The sequence below is a fragment of the Hemiscyllium ocellatum genome, chromosome 25 (genome assembly GCF_020745735.1).
Source record: "Hemiscyllium ocellatum isolate sHemOce1 chromosome 25, sHemOce1.pat.X.cur, whole genome shotgun sequence".
In the NCBI taxonomy this organism is placed as follows: Eukaryota; Metazoa; Chordata; class Chondrichthyes; order Orectolobiformes; family Hemiscylliidae; genus Hemiscyllium; species Hemiscyllium ocellatum.
In genome coordinates, this window is record NC_083425.1 from 428,263 (window position 1) to 454,946 (window position 26,684).

At 44.9% G+C, this 26,684-nt stretch overlaps 1 protein-coding gene across 7 annotated transcripts in view; it reads right to left on the reverse strand.

Moving 5' to 3' along the window:
• The window catches only part of LOC132827722 (inactive rhomboid protein 2-like), a 162,709-nt gene extending 144,650 nt beyond the window's left edge, over positions 1-18,059 (reverse strand). For all 7 annotated transcript variants that reach the window (XR_009646035.1, XM_060844410.1, XM_060844407.1 and 4 more), the window contains exon 1: positions 17,631-18,059. The gene's annotated coding sequence lies outside the window, so the exon portion shown is untranslated. The remainder of the gene's footprint in view (positions 1-17,630) is intronic.
• Between the last annotated feature and the right edge of the window lie 8,625 nt (positions 18,060-26,684).

Below are 26,684 nucleotides of genomic sequence, written 5' to 3' on the forward strand. Positions count from 1 at the left end.
CTGCTGGTCACTCTACGTCACACCCGGTCACTCTCCATCACACCTGGTCACTCTCTCACACTGGTCATACTTGGTCATGCCCGGTCACTCTCGGTCATTCTTCATCCCTGGTTACAGACTGTAATGTAGACACTTTACGTGTGGTTTTGGAAGTAAATACAAGAACATGCAAGGGTGGTTAGAAAGGAGCAGATGACAAATGAGATATTGGTGAGATGATTGAAAAAGATAAGAAATGAAACAGAGGAGAGTGAAGAAATTGTAATGGCAACATCTGAAGAGAATTCGCCAGCAAGTTGTGTGATGAGGTTTTAAAGCTGGAAAGAAATTGCAAAAGGAGAATGTCTGCGATATTCCAGAAACTCATCCTCCACGGCTCTAGTGCTCAACGGTTTACTGAGCTGACCTATGACAACTGTGTGACCCAAGCTTCTCTCATCTGATTAATTCCAATTCCCATTATATTTAGTGGCCTCTAAATAACTCCAAACAATTTCTACTGTCCCTTCTTATTTCTCAGCTGCATCAAAACTGATTCTATGCATTGTTCTTGTAACCTGAGATCCTCCGTTTCTAATATACTAATTTCATCCCTTATTACATGTACAGGAAAGCCTCCTTTTCCTAACCATCAAACATCCTTGAATATTCAGATCCTAGTCCTCGTTACTATGCAGCTACATTTCTGTCATACCTACTTACCCCTGTTTGTGCCTTTAGATCAGCACTTGCTGTGAACTGCTGCATGTTTTCAGCTAGAGTGCTTTGTGATAGATTCTGGTTGATATTTTTTAATTTTCTTCCTCACTCTCTAAAATCTGCCTTTAGGACTTCATCCATCTTCCTGCCAGCGTCACTGGTTCCCATGGAGACTGTGACTTCCTGCTGAGTCCCCTCCCCCAGAAGGAGACCTCCAGTTGCTCTGTGACATCTTTGATCCTGGCACCTAGGAGGAGCCCTCCATTCTGGAGTCACAGAAACAGCTGACTGAGCCCCCGACCGTGCAATCTCCTATCACCATAGCTACTCTATTCTTCTTGCTTCCCTCCTGTATAGCTGAGTCATCCATGGTACCAATGGACTTGTCTCTGACTGCACTCACCTGTCAGTTTCCAGAATGGAATACCAACTGGCAAGCAAGACAGACTTGGGAGATTCCTGCACTGGATGGCCAACTCCCTCAGAATGCCTGGTGTTCCTCTTTCCCTCTGTGTCTATACGCTGCCATGTGACCACTGTCCTAAATATATGATCCAAATGGTTCTCTACCCCATCGATACACAACAGTGACTCCAGCCACATTCACGTTCCAAGGCCTACAGTCAGTGATTGCTCGTGCAAATTTCTCTTTGTGTTTAGGATATTACGATTACTTGCCTCACACTGCAGGATATAAACACTGCTTGTTTGAATTAACCTGCTATACCATAACTCCAAAACTGTTGATTAAACAGACAATAATGTTACTCCCCAGTCAGCTTCTTTTGCAGCTCCTAGGGCACAGAACTGAATTCCTGCTAGCCCTTTGTACCTTCCCATTCAGTTTGTTTAACTGCTGCCCTGGAGGCTGACACCATCAGAAAAGGCAGAGCACCTCCTTCTCCCACCTCCCCCATCTGAACTCCCTTACTACCCAAACTCTCAAGTTTACACGCTGTTTCAGCTGCTGTCTCGATGACAAAAGGGTACAATCATGTTAAACACCCAAAACTAAGTGACATACACACTCTGACTTTCACAGGAATGGTTTGAGATTTCTCCAGAGTCAACACTGGGACCAAATAATAATGTCAGACTAGGAGAGGAACAAGCAGAAATATTTCTGTCACAGAAATCAGTTGAAACCAAACTTTTGAGTGTTTTCAAGGAAGAGATATAGTTCTCAGGTTTAAAAGGATTAAAAGATATAGGGAGAAAGCAGCAACATGGACTGAGTGGATCATCAGCCACGATCCTATTGAATGGCAGAGCAGGTTTAAAGGGCTGAATGGCCTTTCCCTTCTCCTAGTTTCTTTGTTTCTATGCTTCAAGCCAAGACAGGAGGATAAGAAAGCAATGTACTGTCACCAAATTATTCAATAACTAAAAAGATTGAGAGAAGCCAATGTATTTCCATGGTAAAGATTGTAGGGAAGTAGACCCCCCCTCCCCACCCGCAAAATATTGTAGAACAAGTAAAATCTGTAAGTTTGAATTTGGATTGAGTCTAAACACTGAAAAGATAAAAACAATGGTAATTAAAAGAAATGCATTAGATTGTAAAAGCGCCTTTTTGAAAATGATTCATTTTTAAAGATTGTGGACAGCGTTTAATATGAAGATGCAGAAATACCTGAAGCTGTTGTTTAAAGAAGCTCACGTCTAACCCTACAACACAGGAGCAGATTCTTCATCCAATGGTGATGCCAAAATAAACTAATTCCTTCTCCCTGCCTTTGCTCCATACCCCTAATTCCTTCAATGTTCATGTATTTATCTAAAATCCCCCTTAATGCCCTTACCGCATTTGCCTCCACGACCACCCCAGGCAGTGTGTTCAGAACTCCTACCACTGTCCGTGTAAGAACTTGCCCCCACATCTCCTTTGAACTTTCCCCCTCTCACTTTGAATGCATACCCCCTAGTATTAGATGTTTCAACGCTGGGAAAAAGATTCTGTCGATCAATCCTATCCAGGCACCTCATCATTTTATAGACTTCAATCAAGTCTCCCCTCAGCCTCTGTTGCTCCAGAGAAAACAATCTGAGTTTTCCAGCTTCTCCTTGTAGCTCAAGGAAGGATCCATTTTTTTATAAAGACTCTCCTTGGAGGTCACCTGGTTTAGTGACAACCAGGAATCCATTGTTAATTATTGGAAAAACTTATCTGGTTCACTAACTTGTTACTGTACTCATTGCGTATATAGGACAAAAAGGGTTAATTCTATTCCATTCTAATGTCCTTCAGGGAAGAAAACTGTCATCCTTACCTGGTCTGGCCTACATGTGACTCCAGACCCAGAGTAATCTGGGTGACGCTTAACTGCCTCCTGGGCAATTAGGGATGGACAATAAATACTGAGTGGCCAGCAATATCCATATCCCATGAATGAGTTAAAGAAATAACTTTGAAAGGTTAATATTTATACATTCATACCTCAAACTGCATGCTCAACATCAATTTTGTTGTTAATAAAACTACCCAGACGCTGGATCGTTTTATTCTAAGATTAATATTGATGAAGAATATAATTGGTCACATCTGTAATGGATTTACATTGACGTTCTGACTAATGGAAACAAGAGACCAAGGGAGACTGAGCACTCTCCCGGCTACCAGACCAGTTTGAAACGAGGATGAGCTGGGACAGTGTCAGACTGGAATAACCGGCTCTGTTTGCTGACTGAAGGTGAACGGGAACAGCAGGTGGCTCACGTTACAATAAAGATGAACCCAGCAGAAGGAATTTCTTGAAATGTGGAGAATGTGTTAACAACAAGAAATGTCTACACATCCTGTGTATTTTAGAAAGCTGGAAAATAAATAAAGATTTGGAATGGAGGAATTGTCTTATAAGCAAGAGTTAAACAGGTGGGACTCTACTCACTGGAGTTTGGAAAAATGAGAGTGATCTCTTAAGGGGCTTGGCAGGGCAAGTGCTCAGAGGATGTTTTTCCTCATGGGAGAGTCCAGGGGCATAGTCTCAGACACCAGTTCAAGGCTGAGATGAGAAGGAATTTCTTCCCGAAAAGGCTGAGTGTCTGGAAACACCTTGTTGGAATTGATAATGGTTATCATTCGAGATTAATTCCAAACTTCACCATTGACCATGATGGGGTTTGAACTCAGGTCCCTGGACAAGTAGTTTAGTAATAATACCATTACGCCAACCCTTCTGTCTTCTGGGCAGCACAGTGGCTGGCATTAAGTGATTGGTACTGTTCCTTCACAGCACTAGGGAACCAGGTTTGATCCCAGTCTCAGGTGACTGTCTGTGTGGAGTTTATATATCTTCCCCATGTTTCCCTGGGTTTCTTCCATGTGCTCTGGTTTCCTTCCACAGTCCAAAGATGTGCAGGTTAGATGGACTGGCCATGGTAATTATGGAGATTGAGTGGGATGCTTTTTGGAGGATTGGTGCAGACTTGATGGGCCAAATGGCCACTATCTGCTCCGCAGGAATTCTATGACGGGGTAAGGTTCCCTCATGGGAGAGTCAGAGTAGGTTCAGAATATAGAGGCACCTATTTAAGACGGAGATAAGGGGGAGAGTCTTCCCTCAGAGAGTTATGAATCTCCGCAATTCCTTGCCATGGAGAGCTGTGATGGCAAATTCCTTGTGTATATTGAAGGTTGAGACAGAGAGATTCTTAATCAGCCAGGAATCAAGGGTTCTGGGGAAATTCCAGGATAGTGGCTGTGAGGAATGTCAGACCAGCAATGAATGATCTTATTGAATGGTGGAGCAGACATCTACACCTGTTCCTATTTCTTATGATCGTAATACGCTCGTCACTTGTTAGAGTCTGTTCCCGTCTACATCTGACCTCGGGTCAAATAGGTCAGATCACAGACCACAAATGAAAACTCACTTCCTCAGTGTTTTGTGGTCGGGACTCAGAGGGTGTGTTTGTTACTGAGTAATGTGTGAGCTTCCTTCCACATTCTGTCTTCTGCCCTCTAATGTCAGGAGGGTGATCCATCTCTGACAACACCAGAGACTGTAACTCTGTGTATGTGTGTGTGAGCATATGTGTGTGAGAATTTGTGAGTGTGTGTATGTGTGCGTGAGTTTGTAATTGTGTGTGTGTGAGAGAGAGTGTGTGTGTGTTTGTGAGCGTGTGTGTGAGAGGTTGTGTGTGTGTGTGTGTGAGAGTTTGTGAGCGCGCACGTGTGTGTGTGTGTGTGTGTGTGAGAGAGAGTGTGTGTGTGAGAGTTTGTGAGCACGTGTGTGTGTGTATGTGTGTGAGTGTGAGAGAGTTTGTGAGCGTGTGTGCGTGTGTGAGTGTGCTTGTGAGAGAGAATGTGTGTGAGAGTGTGTGTGTGTGAGCTTGTGAGCATGTCTGAGTGTAGGTGAGAGAGTGTGTGAGAGTTTATGAGCGTGTGTGTGTGAGTGTGAGAGAGTTTGTGAGAGTGTGTGCGTGTGTGAGTGTGCTTGTGAGAGAGAATGTGTGAGAGAGTGTGTGTGTGAGAGTTTGTGAGCGTGTGTGTGAGTGAGAGAGTTTGTGAGCGTGTGTGTGTGTGTGTGTGAGAGAGAGAGAGAGTGTGTGTGAGAGTTTGAGAGTGTGTGTGTGAGAGTTTGTGAGCACGTGTGTGTGTGTATGTGTGTGAGTGTGAGAGAGTGTGTGTGAGAGTTTGTGAGCGTGTGTGTGTGTGAGAGAGTGAGTGTGAGAGAGTTTGTGAGCGTGTGTGCGTGTGTGAGTGTGCTTGTGAGAGAGAATGTGTGTGAGAGTGTGTGTGTGTGAGCTTGTCTGAGTGTAGGTGAGAGAGTGTGTGTGAGAGTTTATGAGCGTGTGTGTGTGTGAGTGTGAGTGTGAGAGAGTGTGTGTGTGTGAGCTTGTGAGCGTGTCTGAGTGTAGGTGAGAGAGTTGTGTGAGAGTTTATGAGCGTGTGTGTGTGAGTGTGAGTGTGAGAGTTTGTGAGCGTGAGAGTTTGTGAGCGTGTGTGTGTGTGTGTGTGAGAGTTTGAGAGTGTGTGTGAGAGAGTTTGTGAGCACGTGTGTGTGTGTGTATGTGTGTGAGTGTGAGAGAGTGTGTGTGAGAGTTTGTGAGCGTGTGTGTGTGTGAGAGAGTGAGTGTGAGAGAGTTTGTGAGCGTGTGTGCGTGTGTGAGTGAGAATGTGTGTGAGAGTGTGTGTGTGAGCTTGTGAGCGTGTCTGATTGTAGGTGAGAGAGACTGTGTGTGAGAGTTTATGAGTGTGTGTGTGTGAGTGTGAGTGTGAGAGAGTGTGTGTGTGAGAGTTTGTGAGCGTGTGTGTGAGTGAGAGAGTTTGTGAGCATGTGTGTGTGTGTGTGTGTGAGAGAGAGAGAGTGTGTGTGTGAGAGTTTGAGAGTGTGTGTGTGAGAGTTTGTGAGCGTGTGTGAGTGTATGTGTGTGTGTGAGAGTTTGTGAGCGTGTGTGTGTGTGTGAGAGAGAGTGTGTGTGTGTGTGAGTTTGTGAGCGTGTGTGAGTGTAGGTGAGAGAGTGTGTGTGTGAGAGTTTATGAGCGTGTGTGTGTGAGTGTGAGTCTGAGAGAGTGTGTGTGTGAGAGTTTGTGAGCGTGTGTGTGTGTGAGAGAGAGTGTGTGTGTGAGGGTTTATGAGCGTGTGTGTGTGAGTCTGAGAGAGTGTGTGTGTGAGAGTTTGTGAGCGTGTGTGTGTGTGAGAGAGTTTGTGAGCATGTGTGTGTGTGAGAGAGAGTGTGTGTGTGTGAGAGTGTGTGTGAGAGTTTGAGAGTGTGTGTAAGAGAGTGTGTGTGTGAGAGTTTGTGAGCGTGTGTGTGTGAAAGAGTGTGTGTGTGAGAGTTTGTGAGCGTGTGTGAGTGTGTATGAGAGAGTGTGTGTGTGAGAGAGAGTTTGTGAGTGTGTGTGTGTGAGAGAGAGTGTGTGTGAGAGTTTGTGAGCATGTGTGAATGTGTGTGAGGGAGAGTGTGTGAGGGAGAGTGTGTGTGTGAGAGTGTGTGTATGAGAGTTTGTGAGCATGTGTGAGGGAGAGTGCGTGTGTGAGAGTTTGTGAGCGTGTATGAGAGAGTGTGTGTGTGAGAGTTTGTGAGCGCGTTGTGTGTGTGTGTGTGTGTGAGAGAAAGTGTGTGTGATTTTGTGAGCGTGTGTGTGTGTGTGAGTTTGTGAGCATGTGTGAGTGTGTGTGAGGGAGAGTGTGTGTGAGAGTTTGTGAGCGTGTGAGTGTGTGAGTGTGAGTTTGTGAGCATGTGTGTGAGTGTGAGTTTGTGAGCATGTGTGTGTGTGAGAGTTTGTGAGCGTGTGTGTGTGAGTGTGAGAGAGTGTGTGTTCCAGTCTAGCTTCACAATTGAAGTTCACCATCCCTGAAACCATTCTCCTGAATCTGTTTTGTAGTCTGTCTAATGCCTTCACATCTCTCCCAAAGTGCAGTGTCCAGAGCGGGAAACAATTCTCCAGGTCCAGAACAAGATTACAATTGGTATAGAGAGAGCAGGAGATGAAGAGCTGTTCCTATCCCCTGGTGGTCTAGTGGTTAAGATTTGGCATTTTCACTGCCATGGCCCAGGTTTGATTCCCAAATACCAATATTTTTACCTACGGCCATATCAGTCTGACCGTGGAAGGTAAGCAGACTCAAGCTGGTTAGCACTTGGATGGGAGACTGCCTGGAAATACCAGGTGCAATAGGCTTTTGACTCTATACAACATTTAAAAGGCATTTAAATGGGTCTATGAACTGGAAGGGTTTAGAGGGTTATGGGCCAAATGCTGGCAAATGGGACGAGATTGGTTTCGGCTACCTGGTCAGCATGGACGAGTTGGACCGAAGGGTCTGTTTCCATGGAGAACAATTTGAAATGGATTTGAAGTTTTGAGTGAGAAGTATCGAGGAGGGATGAAGTGAGGAGATAATCTGGAATCACTCCTGGAGAGGGAGTGGGTGGAAGTGGATATGGTGAAGGTTATCAAAGGGAGACCACGTGGGTCCTGCAGGGAAGAAGCTCAGAGTTAAGGGAGGCATGGCCTGCTAGAATTCCTGGATGGAGAGCATGCATGTCGTTGCAGAGATAATGATCTGCTCAGTTACAATACCTTCATAACTCTCAAGCTCAAAACAAACAGGACAGTATTGTGCAAGAAGCAGTGAACTAAGAGAAGATCATGTGTACACACGATGGCAGCCTCAGAGCGGGTGTGCGGCCTCCGCGTCTGGTCCTGGGTGGAGTATGAAGTCCCCCAGGACAATCAGCAGAAGCTGCAAGGCTACACTCATAAAGCAGGGCACAGCCTTTCTCCTGTCTGTTATGTCTCGGGTCTATATGCACGGCAACTCCAGGCTGACACTGCCGGTTCAGAGCCACTACAACAGGCTGTGAAAAATACTGCAGCTGCAAGGGACACTGGAACATTCCAAAAGCTCCAGCAAGGAATGAGTTATTGCAGGAGCAGCCCATGGTACCATGGGCTGGAAATTGAACATGAGACACACCTCAGGGTGTAACTGACAATTAATGAGGTTTCAGCCTGAAACATTGACTTGCCTGTTCCTCGGATGCTGTCTGACCTGCTGTGCTTTTCCAGTTTCACATCAATTGACTCTGACCTCCAGCTTCAGCAATCCTCACTGTCTCATGATTAAGGAGGTGAGTTTGGTAAGACACAGCGAAAACACTCACTGGCCTTTTACTGAAAAAAACTCTCCAAAACCTCAGCTCAATCCGGAATTAACCAAATAAAACAGGATTCAGCCCTATGTCGACCTTAGCAAATTCTTTACATCCTAAAGACCTCTATAAGGTGTAAGTAGGATTTTCTCTTTCACTAGTTTGACCACGTTCCCTTCCCTACAAATGTCTCCAGTAGGTCCACATGCTGATAAGAAGCTGGAGACTATTACAGCCCATTATACCTCAGAGATACCTCAGATCGGCTCAAACTAAGGCTGGACACAGGTTTAACATGAATTAGTAATTATACGTGTTCCGTGGACTCCTGCAGACTGTGTTACACAGGGTACAGCATCAGGTTGATTTATAATGCTATAATTGACCAAATGTCAGTCGTGTCTGAACATGCAGCTCAATGAGTCTGACTGTCAGTCCGAGTTCTCTGTTCTCACTGTGAGTGACAGAGAAACAGACTCTGGTCAGTGTGGGTATTAATCTCACTCTTATTCTCATTCCCCTTTCCTGAATCAGTTGATTATTGGATCAGTAATTGTAGTTGTTTGAATGTCTGAAAAGTGAGTTTTACTGAGGATTTTATTGAGTGACAGGCAAGTCTCAACATGCGTGAAACTAGTGACATCATTCAAACTGACAGCAGCGAGAGGGAAGCAGTCGCTCCCAGCCTGAGCTGGTCCGAGTCTGCACGGCTGGCAATAGGGAGGAGACTGAGGACTGTTCTCAATGAGAGAAGGTCGGGGGGTGGGGGCATAACCAGACTGATCCAGGGGATGGGAGGGTGGGAAACCGTGCTCACTTCCCAACACTCTACAACACACCCCCATACTCCCATTCCCGCACTCGAACCCCTCACCCCCCACCCCACACACACCAAACCCCCCCCAACACACCCCCATACTCCCACCCCCACACTCAAACCCCTCACCGCCACCCAAAACACACACCAAACCCTCCCAACACACCCCCATACTCCCACCCCCACACTCAAACCCCTCACCCCCCACCCCACACACACCAAACCCCCCCAACACACCCCCATACTCCCACCCCCACACTCAAACCCCTCACCGCCCACCCCACACACACCAAACCCCCCCCAACACACCCCCATACTCCCACCCCCACACTCAAACCCCTCACCGCCCACCCCACACACACCAAACCCCCCCAACACACACACGCACACATACGCTCACACACACGCATCTCAACACACACAAGCATACACACACATCCCCACACACACACCAAACCCCCCCCAACACACCCCCATACTCCCACCCCCGCACTCAAACCCATCACCCCCCATCCCACACACACACTAAACCCCCCAACACACACACGCACACACATACTCTCACACACAGACACACCACCCCCGCACACACACACATCGCTCACACACACCACCTCCCCCCACACACACACACAAGCACGCAGACACACCACCTCCTGCACATGCACACACACCCACACACACCATCACCCACCCTACAAAATGACACACACACACACCCACACCCCCATACACCGACACATACACACACCCATACCCCCATACACCGACACATAAACACACACATACACTCCGCCCCCCCCCCCCCACACACACACACACAAAATCACCTGTATACATCCTACTCAATTTGTAGCAATGACCCTAACCCCACAATTGCTTGTCATTTCAATAAAGCCCCTTGCTCTCATGTGAATATTTCTGCCAAAGAATATCAGCTCATTTTCACTCTGGTGTGTAACTGCCTCAATATTGAATTCTGGGACCTCAGAGTCTGACCTCATGGTACCTGCCCTCCATTTTCCTGACATTCTAACCTCCCCCACTCTGCCCTTGGGCTGGTCCAAGCTGCCTTCAGCCAAGGGGACCTATCTACACCTCACTTACACCCATTACACATCTTTATCTCTCATTCATCTCCATTACTAAGAGGATTACTAAGAAGTAAACAAGCAGAGAAAAAATGAGATGAGAAGGTAAACTGGCCAAAAATATAAAGGAGGATATAAAAGCTTTTTTAGGTATGTGAAAGGCAAAGAAAAATGGTTAGGATTAAAATTGGGCCCTTGAAGACAGAAACAGGGGAATATATTACGGGGAACAAAGAAATGGCAGAAGAATTGAATTGGTACTTCAGATCTGTGTTCACTGGGCTATTATAAAGGATGAAATTACGACACATCTGGATAGGAGTAACAGGATAAGTCAGAGTCAGCATGAATTAATGAAGGTGAAATCATGCTTGACTAATCTTCTGGAATGTTTTGAAGATGTAACTCTGAAGATGGACGAGGGAGATCCAGTAGATGTAGTGTACTTGGACTTTCAGAAAGCTTTTGATAAAGTCCCACATAGGAGGTTAGTGAGTAAAATTAGGGCGCATGGTATTGGGGGCAAAGTACTAACTTGGATTGAAAGTTGGTTGGCTGATAGGAAACTAAGAGTAGTGATAAGCGGCTCCATTTCGGAATGGCAGGCAGTCACCAGTGGGGTACCGCAGGGATCCGTGCTGGGACCGTAGCTTTTTACAATATATGTTAATGATACACAAGATGGTATTAGCAATAACATTAGCAAATTTGCTGATGATACTAAGCTGGGTGGCAGGGTGAAATGTGGTGAGGATGTTAGGAGATCACAGGGTGACCTGGACAGATTGGGTGAGTGGTCAGATGCATGGCAGATGCAGTTTAATGTGGATATATGTATGGTTATCCACTTTGGTGGCAAGAACAGGAAGGCAGATTACTACCTAAATGGAGTCAATTTAGGTAAAGGGGCAGTACAGAGAGATCTGGGTGTTCTTGTACACCAGTCAATGAAGGTAAGCATGCAGGTACAGCAGGTAGTGAAGAAGGCTAATAGCATGCTGGCCTTCATAACAAAAGGGATTGAGTAAAGTAGCAAAGAGGTTCTTCTGCAGCTGTACAGGGCCCTGGTGAGACCACACCTGGAGTACTGTGTGCAGTTCTGGTCTCCAAATTTGAGGAAAGACATTCTGGCTATCGAGGGAGTGCAGCATAGGTTCAGGAATGGCGGGATTACCTTACACTGAAAGACTGGAGTGACTGGGCTTGTATACCCTTGAGTTTAGAAGACTGAGAGGGGATCTAATATAGACGTATAAGATTATTAAAGAATTGGACACTCTGGAGGCAGGAAAAATGTTTCCGCTGATGGGTGAGTGCCGAACCAGAGGACACAGCTTAAAAATACGGGGTAGACCATTTAAGACAGAGATGAAGAGAAACTTCTTCACCTAGAGAGTGGTGGCTGTGTGGAATGCTCTGCCCCAGAGGGCAGTGGAGGCCCAGTCTCTGGATTCATTGAAGAAAAAGTTGGATAGAGCTCTCAAGGATAGTGGAATCAAGGGTTATGGAGATAAGGCAGGACCCGGATACTGATTGAGGATGATCAGCCATGATCATATTGAATGGTGGTGCAGGCTCGAAGGGCAGAATGGCCTACTCCTGCATCTATTGTCTATTGTCTATTAGCAACATTTGTGCCTTTTGCCCTGAGCCCCCACACCATCTGTTCCCTGTGCTCCTTTCCAAATAAAAACCACCAGTTTCAGCTCCTTTCAGTTCTGACGAAGGGTCACTAGACTGGAAACATTAGCTATGATTCTCTCTCAAAAATTATATCTGGAAAGGCAAGGACTGATTAGGAATAGTCAACATGGCCTTGTGTGGGGGAAATCGTGTCTCACAAACTTAAGTGAGTTTTTCAAGAAGTGACTAAGATGATTGATGAGGGCAGAGCAGTGGATATTGTCTAAATCAACAAGGTTCCCCATGGAAGATTGGAGAGCAAGGTTAGATCTCCTGGAATACAGGGAGAACTAGCCAGTTGGATACAGAACTGGCTCAAAGTTAGAAGACAGAGGGTGGTGGTGGAGGGTTGTTTTTCAGACTGGAGGCCTGTGACCAGTGGAGTGCCACAAGGATCGGTGCTGGGTCCACTACTTTTCGTCATTTACATAAATGATTTGGATGCGAGCATAAGTGGTACAGTTAGTAAGTTTGCAGATGACACCAAAATTGGAGGGGTCGTGGACAGCGAAGAAGGTTACCTCAGATTACAACAGGATCTGGACCAGATGGGCCAATGGACTAAGAAGTGGCAGGTGGAGTTTAATTCAGATAAATGCAAGGTGCTGCATTTTGGGTAAGCAAATCTTAGCAGGACTTATATACTTAATGGTAAGGTCCGAGGGAGTGTTGCTGAACAAAGAGACCTTGGAGTGCAGGTTCATAGCTCATTGAAAGTGGAGTCACAGGTAGATAGGATAGTGAAGAAGCATTTGGTATGCTTTCCTTTATTGGTCAAAGTATTGAGTATAGGAGTTGGGAGGTCATGTTGCGTCTGTACAGGACATTGGTTAGGCAACTGTTGGAATACTCCTTTCAATTCTGGTCTCCCTGCTATCGGAAAGATGTTGTGAAACTTGAAAGGGTTCAGAAAAGATTTACAAGGATGTAGCCAAAGTTGGAGGATCTGACCTACAGGGAGAGGCTGAACAGGCTGGGGCTGTTTTCCCTGGAGCATCGGAGGCTGAGGGGTGACTTTATAGAGGTTTATAAAATTATGAGGGGGTGTGGATAGGATAAATAGACAAGATCTTTCCCCAGAGTCCAGAACTAGAGGGGCATAGGTTTAGGGTGAGAGGGGAAAGATATAAAAGGGATCGAAGGGCCAACTTTTTCACACAGAGGGTGGTACGCGTATGGAATGAGCTGCCAGAGGAAGTGGTGGAGGCTGGTACAATTACAGCATTTAAGAGGCATTTGGATGGGTATATGAATAGGAAGGGTTCGGAGGGATATGGGCCGGGTGCTGGCAGGTGGGACTAGATTGGGTTGGGATATCGGGTCAGCGTGGACGGGTTGGACCGAAGGGTCTGTTTCCGTGCTGTACATCTCTCTAACTCTCCACAGACTCTGCCAGACCTACTAAGTTTCTCCAACATTTGCTGCGATTGTTTTAGATATTCAGCCTCTGCAATGTTTTGCTCTTAATTATTTTAGTTGATTTCTAGAAACTTTCAAAATGTAAAGGATTATTTCCATAATTTAATAACTCATCAGTTTATTCCCAGGAATTTCCCAAATTCATGTCAGAAGCTTCAAGAATTAAATCTTGAATTCAATAATATACAAATGTTCTCCAAAAGATTATCTGGTGTAATTTCCTTAGTGTGTAAACACTGTAAGAAACCAACTGTCTCAAAACAATGTTACTGAAACACAGAGTGAAACATGTAAGAGGCTGGACTCTGATAAGAGTCAATGTTTCTGAAGGGAAAGTGGGTGATTTTCTGTGATATAATCACAGTACAGCATATATATCTTCTCAACAATTTATAATTGTGATTTTAACAGATGCAAGTATAGTGTCAATGTAATTCAGTCTGGAATAATCAGATTAAAATATCAAAATTAAAATATTAAGCAGCAGGGTCACTAAATTACTGGTGAAAGTCCACTTGCCTACCAGTTAGCACTCTTTTCTCATACAGTCTAAATGTTGTTTCCCTTTATTTTGTTTTCTTGCAAAGGGTCCTGATGACTGCAAGACAATAAGTTTCAATGCAATGAGTTTTTATTTTCAATATTATTCAAATTCTGAATGACCAAATTGCTATTTGAACGAAACTTACGTTTCCCTCATGAATTTGATAAATTATTATAGCCTTAGTACTCCAGACCACTCTGTTTATTATTCAGATTTAAACACGAAATGTACCTTGATTAATGAATTAAGTGAAATAAGTATCAATTTTTATTGTGCATCTTCTGCCCTTGGAGAAGGAGATCATGAGCCTCTTCCTCAACTGTGACAATCATTGTGGGGGTTGTGTGGGGGTTGGCGGGGGGGGGGGGGGGTTGGGGTCGGGTACAGGAATTGTCCCAGGATTTTGACCCACTGACTCTGAAAGAGTCTGATATTTGAGGAGTCTCTACATTGAGTAAATACTTGGAAGATGTTTCCTCCCGTGGACAAGCCTAAAACAAGGGGACAGGATTTAAGACTATGGGAGTAGCGGGGAAATGGGTTTTCTCTCAGATAAGAGTTGACATTTCTTCCCCAATAGGAATCAGAGAATCCCTACAGTGTGGAAGCAGGCCATTCAGCCCATCGAGTGGTGGATGTACTTCCAAATTTGTTCAAGGCCAAGTTAGATAGGTTTTTGATAGACGAGGGAGCTGAGGGTTCTGGGATGCAGGTAAGAATGTGGGTTTAAGAACATAACCAGATCAGACATGGCCTTAGTGAATGGTGGGGCAGGTTTATAGAGCTGAGTGGCCTCATCCTGGTCCAAAGTACCATGTTTCTCTGACTGTTGCCCTTGATTTTCTAGATGGCAAGTTTGGAAGGTGGTATTCAGTAGCTGTAGCGCATCTCGTAGATGGTACATACTGCGGTTACTGAGTATCAGCGTTGGAGATAGGAGATGGTTAGGATTGTAGACAAACTGCCAGAAGAGATGAGGAAACCAGCCATGATTTCATTAAACGCTGCAGAGCATTGAGGGTTTGAGTTACTTTGTCTTGTTCCCGTGGCCTGGAGCGCCAGCTCTCAGCTGATACATCCAATGTGGAGCCGGCACAACATCCTGGAAATAATGGAGTGAATCTGGACCATGAGCCCATGGAGGCTGACAATTGTGGAAGGGATTATGGAGGGATGTAAGGGTTTTGTGTCAGCAAGTCAAGAGAAAGAATCACAGAATTGTTACAGAGCTAATCAGGCCATTTGGCCCTTTGTGTCCGTACTGGTTATGTTCCCAAGTGCCAAGCTCCTGCCTTTTCCTCAGAACCTTACACACTATTACTGTTCAGATAACCATCCAATACCCCACTGAATGCCTCAATTCAACCTGTCTCCACTTATTTCCAGACAGTGCATTACCGAGGCTAACTATTCACTGTTGAAAAAGTATTTTCTTACATCACCTTTGCTTTGTTGCCCATCACTTTAAAGCAGGATCCTCTTTGACCCAGAGATATACAGCACAGAAACAGACCCTTCGGCCCAACTCTCCATGCTGGCCAGGTATCCTAATCTGAATTAGTCCCATTTTCCTGATTTTAGCCCATATCCCTCTATTTCCTATCCATGTACTGTCCAGGTGCCTTTTAAATGCTGTAATTGTACCAGCCTCCACCACTTCCTCTGGCAGCTCCTTCCGTACACACGTACCCCCCTCTGGGTAAAATGGTTGCTCCTCTGGTCCCTTTTAAATCTTTCCCCTTTCACCTTGAATTTATTCCTTCTAGCTTTAGATTCCCCAACCCTGGGAAAAATACCTTGTTATTCACCCTGTTCAAGCCCCTTGTCATTTATAAATGCCTATCTGGTCATCCCTCAGCCTGCTATGCTCCAGGGAAAAAAGTCCAGCTTCTCCTTATAACCCAAACCCTCCAGTCTCAGTAACATCTTTGTCAACCTTTTTTGCACACTTTCCTGTTTAATAACTACGTTCCTATATCAAGGGCAGCATGTGGTGTGTGTTCCTTTTATGAGCAGGAATAGCTTCCCCTGATCTTCTCTGCCCAGAACTCTCATGATTTGAAACCTCTATCAGATCCTCACTCAGGGAAGAGCAGTCCCAAGCTTTTCAATCACTCATCGGTGAAATCTCTCATCCCTGTCAATCCCGTCTGCTCTCTCTCCAACACATTCACATCTTTCCTATAATGTAGGGCCTGCATCTTTATGCAATATCCCAGCTGAGGTCTAACAGGTATCTGTGTGAAGGTGAGGTAGAATCTGTGATGAGATCAGGACAGGTTTGATTCTTGGTCAGGTTTGAATCCTAAGCCTGAGGTTAGCCAGCAGGTAGGCAACAGCTGGCAATGTCATAAACATCCAAAAACTCCCCAAGGTCTACCTCACCGAGAACACAGATACCACCCCCCCTCAACAAAACACTGACCCCCCCTTACCAAAACACTGACTCCTCCACTCACCGTAACACTGACTCCCCTCTCACCAAAACACAGATCCCTCACTAAAATACTAAATCTTCACCAAAATACTGGCCCCATCACCAAAAACACTGTTCCCCAACAAAAACACTGACTCCCCTCACCAAAAACACTGACCTCCTCACCAAAATACTGACCCCCTCACCAAAATACTGACTCCTTTCACATGAAATTACTAAACTCTCACCAAAACACTGACCACCCTCAACAAAAACACTGCCCTCTCAACCAAAAACACTGCTGTCCCAACCAAAAACATGGACCCCCTCACCAAAAACAGTGACTCCTGTCACCAAAATACTGACCCCTCCTCTCACCAAAACATTGACCCCTCCCTTCACCATAACATTGACTCCCCCCACACCAAAATACTAAACACTCATTAAAACACAGACACCCTCACACCAAAATACTAAATCTTCACCAAAACACTGACCCCCTCACCAAAAACACTGCTCCCCCTCACCAAAACACTGACCCCCTCACCAAGAACACTGGTCCCCCTCACCAAAACACTGACCCCCTAACCAAAATCACTGACCCCCTCACCAAAACACTGACCCCCCTCACCAAAAACACTGCCGCCTCAACCAATAACATTGAATTGCTCGCCAAAAACTCTTAATCCTCCCCACTAAAACACTAACACCCCCAGTCACCAAAACACTGACCCCTCTCATTGAAACACTGACCTCCCTCACCAAAACCACTAATCCTCCCTCACCAAAAATGCTGTTGTCGTTGCCAAAATACTGGTTCTCTCACCAAAACAATGACCACCCCTCACCAAAAACACTGAACCGCACTCAGTAAAAACAAGCCCCCTTCATCAAAACACTGAGCCCCCCTTCAAATCACTGCCCCCTCATCAAAAGCACTTTCCCCCATAGCCAAAATATTGACCCCTCCCCCACCAAAACACTGACACCCCTCCCCAAAACACTGACCCATTCCCCACCAAAACACTGACACCCCTCACCAAAATACTAAACACTCACCAAAACACTAACCCCCTCACCAAAAGCACTGACCCCTCACCAAAAACACTGACACCCCTCACTAAAAACACCTCTGTCCCAATCGGAAACACTGACTCCCCTCACAAAAACATTGACGTCCCTCACCAGAAACACAAATCCCCCCCAACCACCAAAGCACAGACCCCCCTCAACAAAACACTGACCTCCCTCACCAATACATTGACCCCTTCACCAAAACATTGAACCACATACCAAAAACACAGATTGCATTCACCAAAATACTGCCCCCCCCCCCCCCCCAACCCTCCAAAAACTTACCATAAAATCCTGGAGTTGGTGTTCTCCCGGCTGTGGCCACCTGCTGTCTGTCAATTCTCTCTCTCTCTCTCTCTGTCACTGAGGCAGTTCCCTAGTGAATGCTTGCAGATTACAGCTGTTCTCTGGTTCATTCACTCTTCATTGTGTTGACTCGAGACATTACAGTATAGATAATAACTCACACAAATTCAACAAACCAAGACAAACTGATGCAGGCAGCAAAAAAACTGAGTAAAGCCCGTACAAGCAAGCTTCACTCTCTGAATCAGAACAAGTTTGTTCCTAACTTTACCTAGAAAGAAGTGGAGAGATAAAGGGAAATTCTAACAGGAAGTTTGCTACACCCAAAATATTCTTCCGGTAGTTTGTGAACAAATCACCACTCTGTGCTTAACTCCCAACACACTTGCCAGTCCTCAATCACTCCCAATGACATTCCATTCACTCCCCAGTGCTCCCTGTCACAGTGAACACACCACCCACCAACCTCCCTCAACAAAAGCCTGAAGTTCCACTGCACTTTGCATTCCTTGCTCTCTCTCTCTCTCTGTCTCGACACGCTGTTATCTAATCCAACCTAATTGCACTGAATTAAGGAAAACCAGATTTGTTAAGAGCAAATTATGTTTAATTTATTTAATTGAGGCTTTTGCCAAGGTGAGAGAGAGGCTTTTGAGAGTAATGTGTGGTTTGAGAGAAATTTGGTGTATGTGGATTTGATAAAATGGCACAACACCAACTGATTTGCAAAGCTGAATGCATGAAATAAAGGGGACAGGGATATTCTGAAGTTGGAGGTGTACTGTCCCTTTAAGAGAGTTGAAAGGCTGGCAAGGGCTTACCAAGAACACAGAGTACTAGGAAATTTATAACATTACATTTGGTCACAGCGGGCAGTAGCTGAGTTGCTCTGAGACAAAAACAAATTCAAATTCAGCCAATCAGTTTAAATTATGCCCCCAGATACCAAACTCCAATCAAGTTTGACTTTAATACTTTGACAACATTAAAGCCAATGAAACAGTTTGATGCTTCGGGATATCAATATCAGACAGTTAGCCGGAGCAGCAAAGAGCAGCCTGTCACCAACAAGTACAGATTGGCAGCAGAAAGATCTGCTCTCTGACAGGGAGCTTTATCGATCAAACACCAGGTGAAACAGAAAAGAAGACAGAAGAATCGACAGAGGAAACTCGGCAAAGCTGACTGATTTGAAACACAATTATATTTTTTGGTAAATTGTAATCAGGACTTTTTATTGGACTAATATTCTCGAGTGGGAGTTAAATGATAGGTTTAAGAGAAAGGAATTGTAAATAGTTGTTAGTTAATATTCTCTGTTGGACCTAAAGAATAAGGTTGGTAATTTTTACTTTAAATACTGCCCTCTGGAATAATCCTTTGCCTCTCAAATTGTAACAGATTACAGTATGGGGGGGGGTATTTTTTCTGGCTTGCTGGTTTTCATAAGCAGAGAGCCTTAGCCCGTGTCATAACAGGGACAACATCGATAAAACACTGACAGGTCATGGTAGATGGCTATTCTGTGAGAGGGTTACAGCAGAGTTCCTCAGGCACCAGTACTAGATCTGCTACTTTTCATGGTATCTGTTAATAGCCTAGAGTTGGTGAGCAGAGCACAATCAAAACTTAACCAAGTGGCAGGTGACAGGCAAATGGCTTTGTTCTGTGCAGTAATGGTTCGCTGATTCTCAGGATAAATTACAGAGCCAGAATCATATCACTGTCCAAGCAGAAGCAGCAATTTGAGAATAAAAATTATTCTGTCAATCCACCAAAACTGACTTCTATTTTCTGCCCTTTTATCTTATGGTTTCACTCACCTTCCTCCTCACCTAGATGTTTAAAACTTAATTTATTCTTTTCCAAGAAAGAAGCAGTGAATTTTCCCAGGCTCTCGATGAGTATTTACCTGCATATTAACAGGTGCCAAAACATTTGATAATTATTCTGTGGGATTTGGCTTGGTACTAATTGGCTGCTGCATTTAACCACAGAACAGGTCCTGCCCTCCTGAAGTAATTTATTGACAATAAACACTTTTGTTCATTGACAAAGATTTCGTAATTGCTTCCTTTTCAATCCTGTGTCACATCATTTTCCAGATGGCTCCCTCCCTCAGCAAATGTGACAATTCACTCAGCTCCCTCGCTGAACTGCTCTTTCTGATACCTCTTATATCACAGGTAAAGGGGAAAGGCAGAAAGAATATTATACCCACTCCCTTACACCAGCCAAGTGCCAAACACTTTGCAAACCCTTTGCTGTTTTGACTAAAGGAAATTACACCATGTGAACTTTGAGCATGTTCGGTATTGCCCAACCTTTGAGTGAGCAGCTTATTAACCCTTTAGTCAGTGAATCAGGAAATTGCTAGAAGCTTCCTTCACAGTGTCTGCTGTATTCAAATTAATCCCCACGTCTCCGTTCAGTTTACTAACTATTTAATAACATGAAACAATCACCACGCGGACTGTAATTATCAACTCAACCCTTCATTTAACAAGACCATTCAGCCCTTCAAACCTGTTCCACTGTTCAGTTGGGTCATGGTTAATCTGAACCACAAGTCCATCGGTCCACCATTGTTCTATACCAGGAACAGAAACCTACCCATCACCTTTTTGATATTTCCAATTGTCTCCCAATTTCCATTTTTGGGAGAGAGAGTTTGGGGATTTTAAAATATAAAACATAGAACAGTACAGCCCAGTACAGGTCCTTCGGCCCTCGATATTACGCCAACCTGTGGAACCAATCTGAAGCCCACCTATCCAACACTATTTGATTTTCATCCATATATTTATCCAATGACCATTTAAATGCCCACAACATTGGCGAGTCTACTGCTGTTGCAAGCTGTGCGTTCTATGCCGCTCATACTCTCTGAGTAAAGAAACTATCTCTGACATCTGTCCGATATCGATCACAAAAACAGTTCAGACTCCTTCGAGCAGGCATTGAACCAGTGACCTAAGGGTGACACAGCAGTCCTCTGCTCGACCAGCTGAGTGAACATCATTAGTGTGGAGTACTCTGGGTCCCTTTGTTATGGATCCTGACAGACTCCTGCCTACTCCAGGGGAAGCTATTTCTCTTGATCCAGCTGATCGAATCCTTCAATGATCTTAAACTCTGATTACTTTACCCCTTGACCTTCTAACCGCTTGATAAGATAATCCCAGTCTGCCTCATTTAACCCTTTCATCCTCATTATTTCTCAGGTGAATCTGAGCTGCTCTGTCTCTAACTCTGACCCCTCCTTCCTGAGGAACTGAACCCACTGAATCCTGGTGGGCTCTGAGCTGGGCTTTATCATTTCCACCCCTCCCCAAGACCCGACCCTTCCCCCATAGCAAGATGTTGGCTATTGTTCCACTGAGTTTATTCATTCATTTTTGAGCTTATTCACTAGTTTTCAGCCCTTTCTAGGATTAGATTAGATTCCCTACAGTGTGGAAACAGGCCCTTCAGCCCAACAAGTCCACACTGACCCTCCGAAGAGTAACCCACCCAGACCCATCTCCCTCTGACTGATGAACCTAACAATATGGGCAATTTAGCATGGCCAGTTCACTTAATCTGCACATCTTTGGACTATGGGAGGAAGCCCACGTAGACACGGGGAGAATGTGCAAACTCCACACAGACAGTCGCCCGAGGCTGGGATCGAACCTGGGACCCTGGTGCTGTGAGACAGCAGTGCTAACCACTGAACCACCGTGCCCTTTCTGTGCTTAGGCTCCAAAAACTCGCTGCTGCTAGAAAATGTTCTGATCAATGTTTCTGATGTCCAAAGTATCCACATTGAACACCATCTTCCAGTTTTTCCCTCACTTTATCCATCAATATCCTGTGGCAATTTCCTGCTCCTCTCAGTATCTGCTGCATGAAGAATTGTCAGGAAGTGTAAATACACAATATTCACTAATAGATGTAAAAACAGTCACGGGATCTCACAATGCTGAGAAAAGGAAAGATTTGGAGAGAGATTGGACAAATTATGGGCTGTTTTCCCTGGAACAGAGGAGACTGAGTCAGGATTTGATTGAGCTGTACAGAATAGTGAGGGCTATGGCTCCTGTGGCTGGGAAGGGGCCTGTTTACCTTCACAGAGAGCTCAGGGAGTAGGGCTCTGAGGTTTACAGTGATTGGGAGAAGGGTTAGGGCGAGGAAATCCTTTTTTTCACCTGGAGCGGGGTCAGGGTCAGAGCTCACTGTCCGAAAGTGTCAGAGAGGCCGACACCCTCGACTCAGATAAAAGGAGCTTGGATCTGCCCCCGGGGTCCCAGAACCTCCAGGGAGACGGAGCTGGGAATGGGGAGAATGATCAGAGGTGGAAAAGCTTGCTTTCCAGATGCTGCAAGTGTGATGGACAGAGTGGCCTCATCTCTGTGCTGTAAATATTCGTGGATTCTATGGAAAGAGCTGCATGCTCAGACTTTTTGTCTCACATGCATCAGGATATCTGCAAGAATCCCAAACTTCAGGATACCTGCAAGAATCCCAAACTTCAGGATATCTGCAAGAATCCCAAAACTTCAAAGGAAGCAGCAATTTATATTGCATGAGAAAAGGCTGCTGATAGGTTGTCAGGTTGATGTGATTGGTTGAGATAATTCCATGAAGAATTCACCAGAGGAATACACTCCCCAAACCCTCTGTTTAATCAGAGAATGACACAAAATGGTGGACAGGCTCCGTTTGCCAAAAGAGGACAGGGCCATACTTTAAAATAAGGTTGAGTTTTATAAAGTGGTTTGTATTAAAGATCAATTCAAAATCTTAACACACTCTAAGTTAGAAATCAAAACTGAAAATTTACAAATGTTAGATGGTCTCTCAGAATGTATTCAATAACTATTGTAAAGAAGTTGGAAACAAACTTCATACAAATTATGTGGAGGTGTGTTCAAAATTAAATTAGGCAAAGTTTAAAGTCTGCTTTTCCAGTTTCAAATTTAATTATGCACAAAAGTAAAGTTCAATTAAGTCTATATTCATCCAAGTGTGACATCAAGGAGCCCTGGCAAAACTGGAATCAATCAGTATTGGGACAAACTGTTCAGAGTTATACCTGACACGGTGGCACAGTGGTTAGCACTGCTGCCTCACAGCGCCTGAGACCCGGGTTCAATCCCGCCTCAGGCGACTGACTGTGTGGAGTTTGCACGTTCTCCCCGTGTCTGCGTGGGTTTCCTCCGGGTGCTCTGGTTTCCTCCCACAGTCCAAAGATGTGCGGGTCAGGTGAATTGGCCATGCTAAGTTGCCTGTAGTGTTAGGTAAGGGGTAAATGTAGGGATATGGGTGGGTTGCGCTTCAGCGGGTCGGTGTGGACTTGTTGGGCCGAAGGGCTTGTTTCCACACTGTAAGTAATCTAATCTAATCACAAAGGAAGATGGTTGTGGTTGTTGGAGGTCAGTCATCTCAGGTCCAGGACATCTCTGCAGGGGTTCCTCAGGATAGTATCCTGGGCCCAATCATCTTCAGCTGCTTCATCAATGACCTTCCCTCTGTCATAAGGTCAGAATTAGGGATATTTGCTGATGATTGCACCAAACGCGACTCCTCAGATACTGAGGTAGTCCATGTTCAAATGCAACAAGATCTGAACAATATCCAGGCTTGTGCTGACAAGTGCTAAGTAACATTCATGCCACACAAATGCCAGGCTATGACCATCACCAAAAAGAGACCATTTATCCATCACTCCTCGACATTCAATGGTGTTACCATCACTGAATCCCCCACTGTCAACATCCTGGGGGTTACCATTGACCAGAAACTGAACTGGACTCCCCATATTAACACAATGGCTACAAGAAGCAGGTCAGAGGCTGGGAATCCTGCAGCAAGTAACTCACCTCCTGCCTCCCCAAAGCCTGTCCACCATCTACAAGGCACAAGTCAGGAGTGTGAGGGAATATTCCCCATTTGCCCTGGATAGGGGCAGCTCCAACAACAGTCAAGAAGCTTGACACCATCCAGGACAAAGCAGCCCATTTGTTTGGCACCACATTCACAAACGTCCCCTCCCTCCACCACCGACGCTCAGTGGCAGCAGTGTGTGCTATCTACAAGATGCACTGCAGAAATTCACCAATGGTCCTCAATCAACACCTTCCAAACCCACAACCACTTCCATCAAGAAGGAACAGCAAGGGCAGCAGATACATGGAAACATCACAGAAGTTCCCCTCTGAGCCACTCACCATCCCGACTTTGAAATATATCACCGTTCCTTCACTATTGCTGAGTTAAAGTCATGGAATTCCCTCCCTAAGGGCATTGTGGGTCTACATATAGCACACGGACTGCAGTGACCATACAAGGCTATGAGGCAGTGCTGGGAAATGGAAAGAGAATAGTTAAGTGGTTGGTTTTGACTGGTGTTGACTTAGTAAGCGGATGGGACTTTGACTGTGCTGTAGACGTTTCTGTTTCAAAGACAGCTCACTATCGTTTCCTTAATGGCCAACTTGGGATGCGCAAGAAATATTGTTCCAGCCAGCCACCACATAAACATATTTCAAAATATTCAATGAACAAATGCTCCAGGCTAGTGAAGGGTGACTGGACTCCATTAACATATGAAGAGGGACGGTCTGGCTCTCTTGTTAAAGAAAGGTGGTACAGTGATAGTGTCTCTCAGTCAGGAGGGCCTGGTTCCAAGCCCACCTGCTTTAAAGGTATGTCCTTGCAGGTCTGAACAAATTGGTTTAAAATATTTTTAATATCCAGAAACTCCACTCGCTAGTGTCATCCAGAAGCAGGCATGTCTTTTGAATATGATAAATCTGCTTTTGTCTCCTTTGGAATTATTTTGTTCAAATTAATCAAATGTGAGAAAATAACAGTCGAAGAATGTGGTGCTGGAAAAGCACAGCAGGTCAGGCAGCATCCGAGGAGGAAGAGTATCGACATTTCAGGCATAAGCCCTTCATCAGGAATGACTCCCACAGCTACCTGGACTGCACCTCCTCCCACCTCAGCCTGCTGTAAAAACACTATCCCGTATTCCCAATTCCTCCACCGTTGCCCTCATTCTTGATGAAGGGCTTTTGCCTGAAACGTCGATTCTCTAGCTCCTCAAATGCTGCTTGACCGGCTGTGCTTTTCCAGCACCACACTCTCAACTCTGACCTCCAGCATCTGCTGTCCTCACTTCCTCCCAGTGAAAAAATAACAGCAAACTATAGGCACATGCTCTGTATTATAAAGCTAAGAAAATGTAATCACATAATTGAATGGTCCTCAAACATTTGGACTGAACCAACTCTGTATTGTAACTTTTAAAATTTACATTATAAGTGTCATTAAGATATCATCACTTGAAATTATTTTTTTCCTGAATTTACTATCTGAATATACCTGTTCCCTGTCTGGGTAAGGTATTGTTTGAACTTGAAAAGTAAAAGTCATTTCTGAATTAAATGGATTCCTTCCAATTTGGGCCTGTCCAGTACAGATTAACAGTGTGTGTGATTTGAAAGAATCTACCAGTTATAGATGCTGAAACTCAGCTCCCAGACCGTTCATTGGTGTCACAAACAGAACATCCTTTTGGTTGGACAGTACCATCCTGGAAACAGAAAGTGGGGGGGTCACATCTGCTGCTGCTGTTTCAGGCAGAATCTGCTTTTGTGCTCAGCTGCTCAGCCTGGTCTCTCCCCCTTCCACCTGGAGGGACTGTGCACTGAACTCACCCTCTATTATCCATTAGTGCCCCCCTGCTCATCACCCTCTAACTGAGGAACCAAGTACCAGAGTGCATGAGGACGCCCGGGGGGACAGTCATGTTTGACTTCAGTTTCCAGCTGCTACTTGAGGGTTTTTGTGGACAGACATCCACATTTCTGCAGATCAAAGGAACTCACCTTGGAGAGATATAGCCTCTGTTGGATTTGGCCTTTTGCAATCTAATCTTCACCAGACTTTCTAGGGGTCAGAGTGCAGCTTAAATTAAATTAATTCTCATAGGAATGCAAAGAAGAAGAGAAGTTGGGTCCAAGCTGAAGACAAAAAAAATCAAAGGTCACAAAAAGACTGGCTAAAGGAAGCAAGTTCTGAGAGTTAGCATTGATTCAGGGTTGAGAGCTCAGGAAGGACTGGGGCCAATACACAAGCGGGATAATAGAGTGGTGCTGAGGAAAGGAAGGCCAGAAAAGAAACAGTCACCTGAGGAACAGCTGCAGATGGTTGGGTTAGGGTTAGAGGTGGTTGAGTTAGGGTTAGAGGCGGTTGGGTTAGGGTTAGAGGCGGTTGGGTTAGGGTTAGAGGCGGTTGGGTTAGGGTTAGAGATGATTGAGTTAGGATTAGAGTTGATTGGGGATGATTTGAGATGGTTGAGATGGTTAGAGTTGATTAGGCATGATTAATATATCCAAAAACTAATGAAGGGTCCTGCACAAAATGTTGACCCTCCTGCTCTTCTGATGCTGCTTGACCCGCTTTTCAACTCTGAGTTTCCAGCTTCTGCATTCCTATCTCCAAATATCCCAAAACAAAATGACACAAGCACTGAGGCAACATTAGAGAAACTAAGAGGGTGAGGACATAGTGCAGGCCCAGGATGATGAAAGGATAAAGCAAGAATAAATCAAAGTAAATCGTTATAAGATAAATGAGAGAGGGAATTAAAAGCCACATAAGGAGTGAACCAGTACCTGCAGTAAACGGTTTAGAGGATTGGTCATGAATCCAGCCAATCACGTGTTTGTTTACTTGAAAGAATCTATTGGTTGTACTCAGGCATCTGTCACATTGACAATGATTGGAGATGATGGACTCACTTTGTGCACAGTGCTGGGGTGTACAGGACAGCGTGAATGTTGCTAAATCTAGGCAAAAAGTCAAAGCTAGAATGAAGGCACAAGGAATCAATTGATAAAAGGGATATCAATTGATAAAGTATGAGAAGAGGGCGCTGATTGTTTGGATCATTATTGGTTGGAGATGCAACAAGAACAGTTATCTGTTAACCTTTAATCACACAGACAGTGGTGCATCTATGGAGCAAGCTGCAAAAGGAAT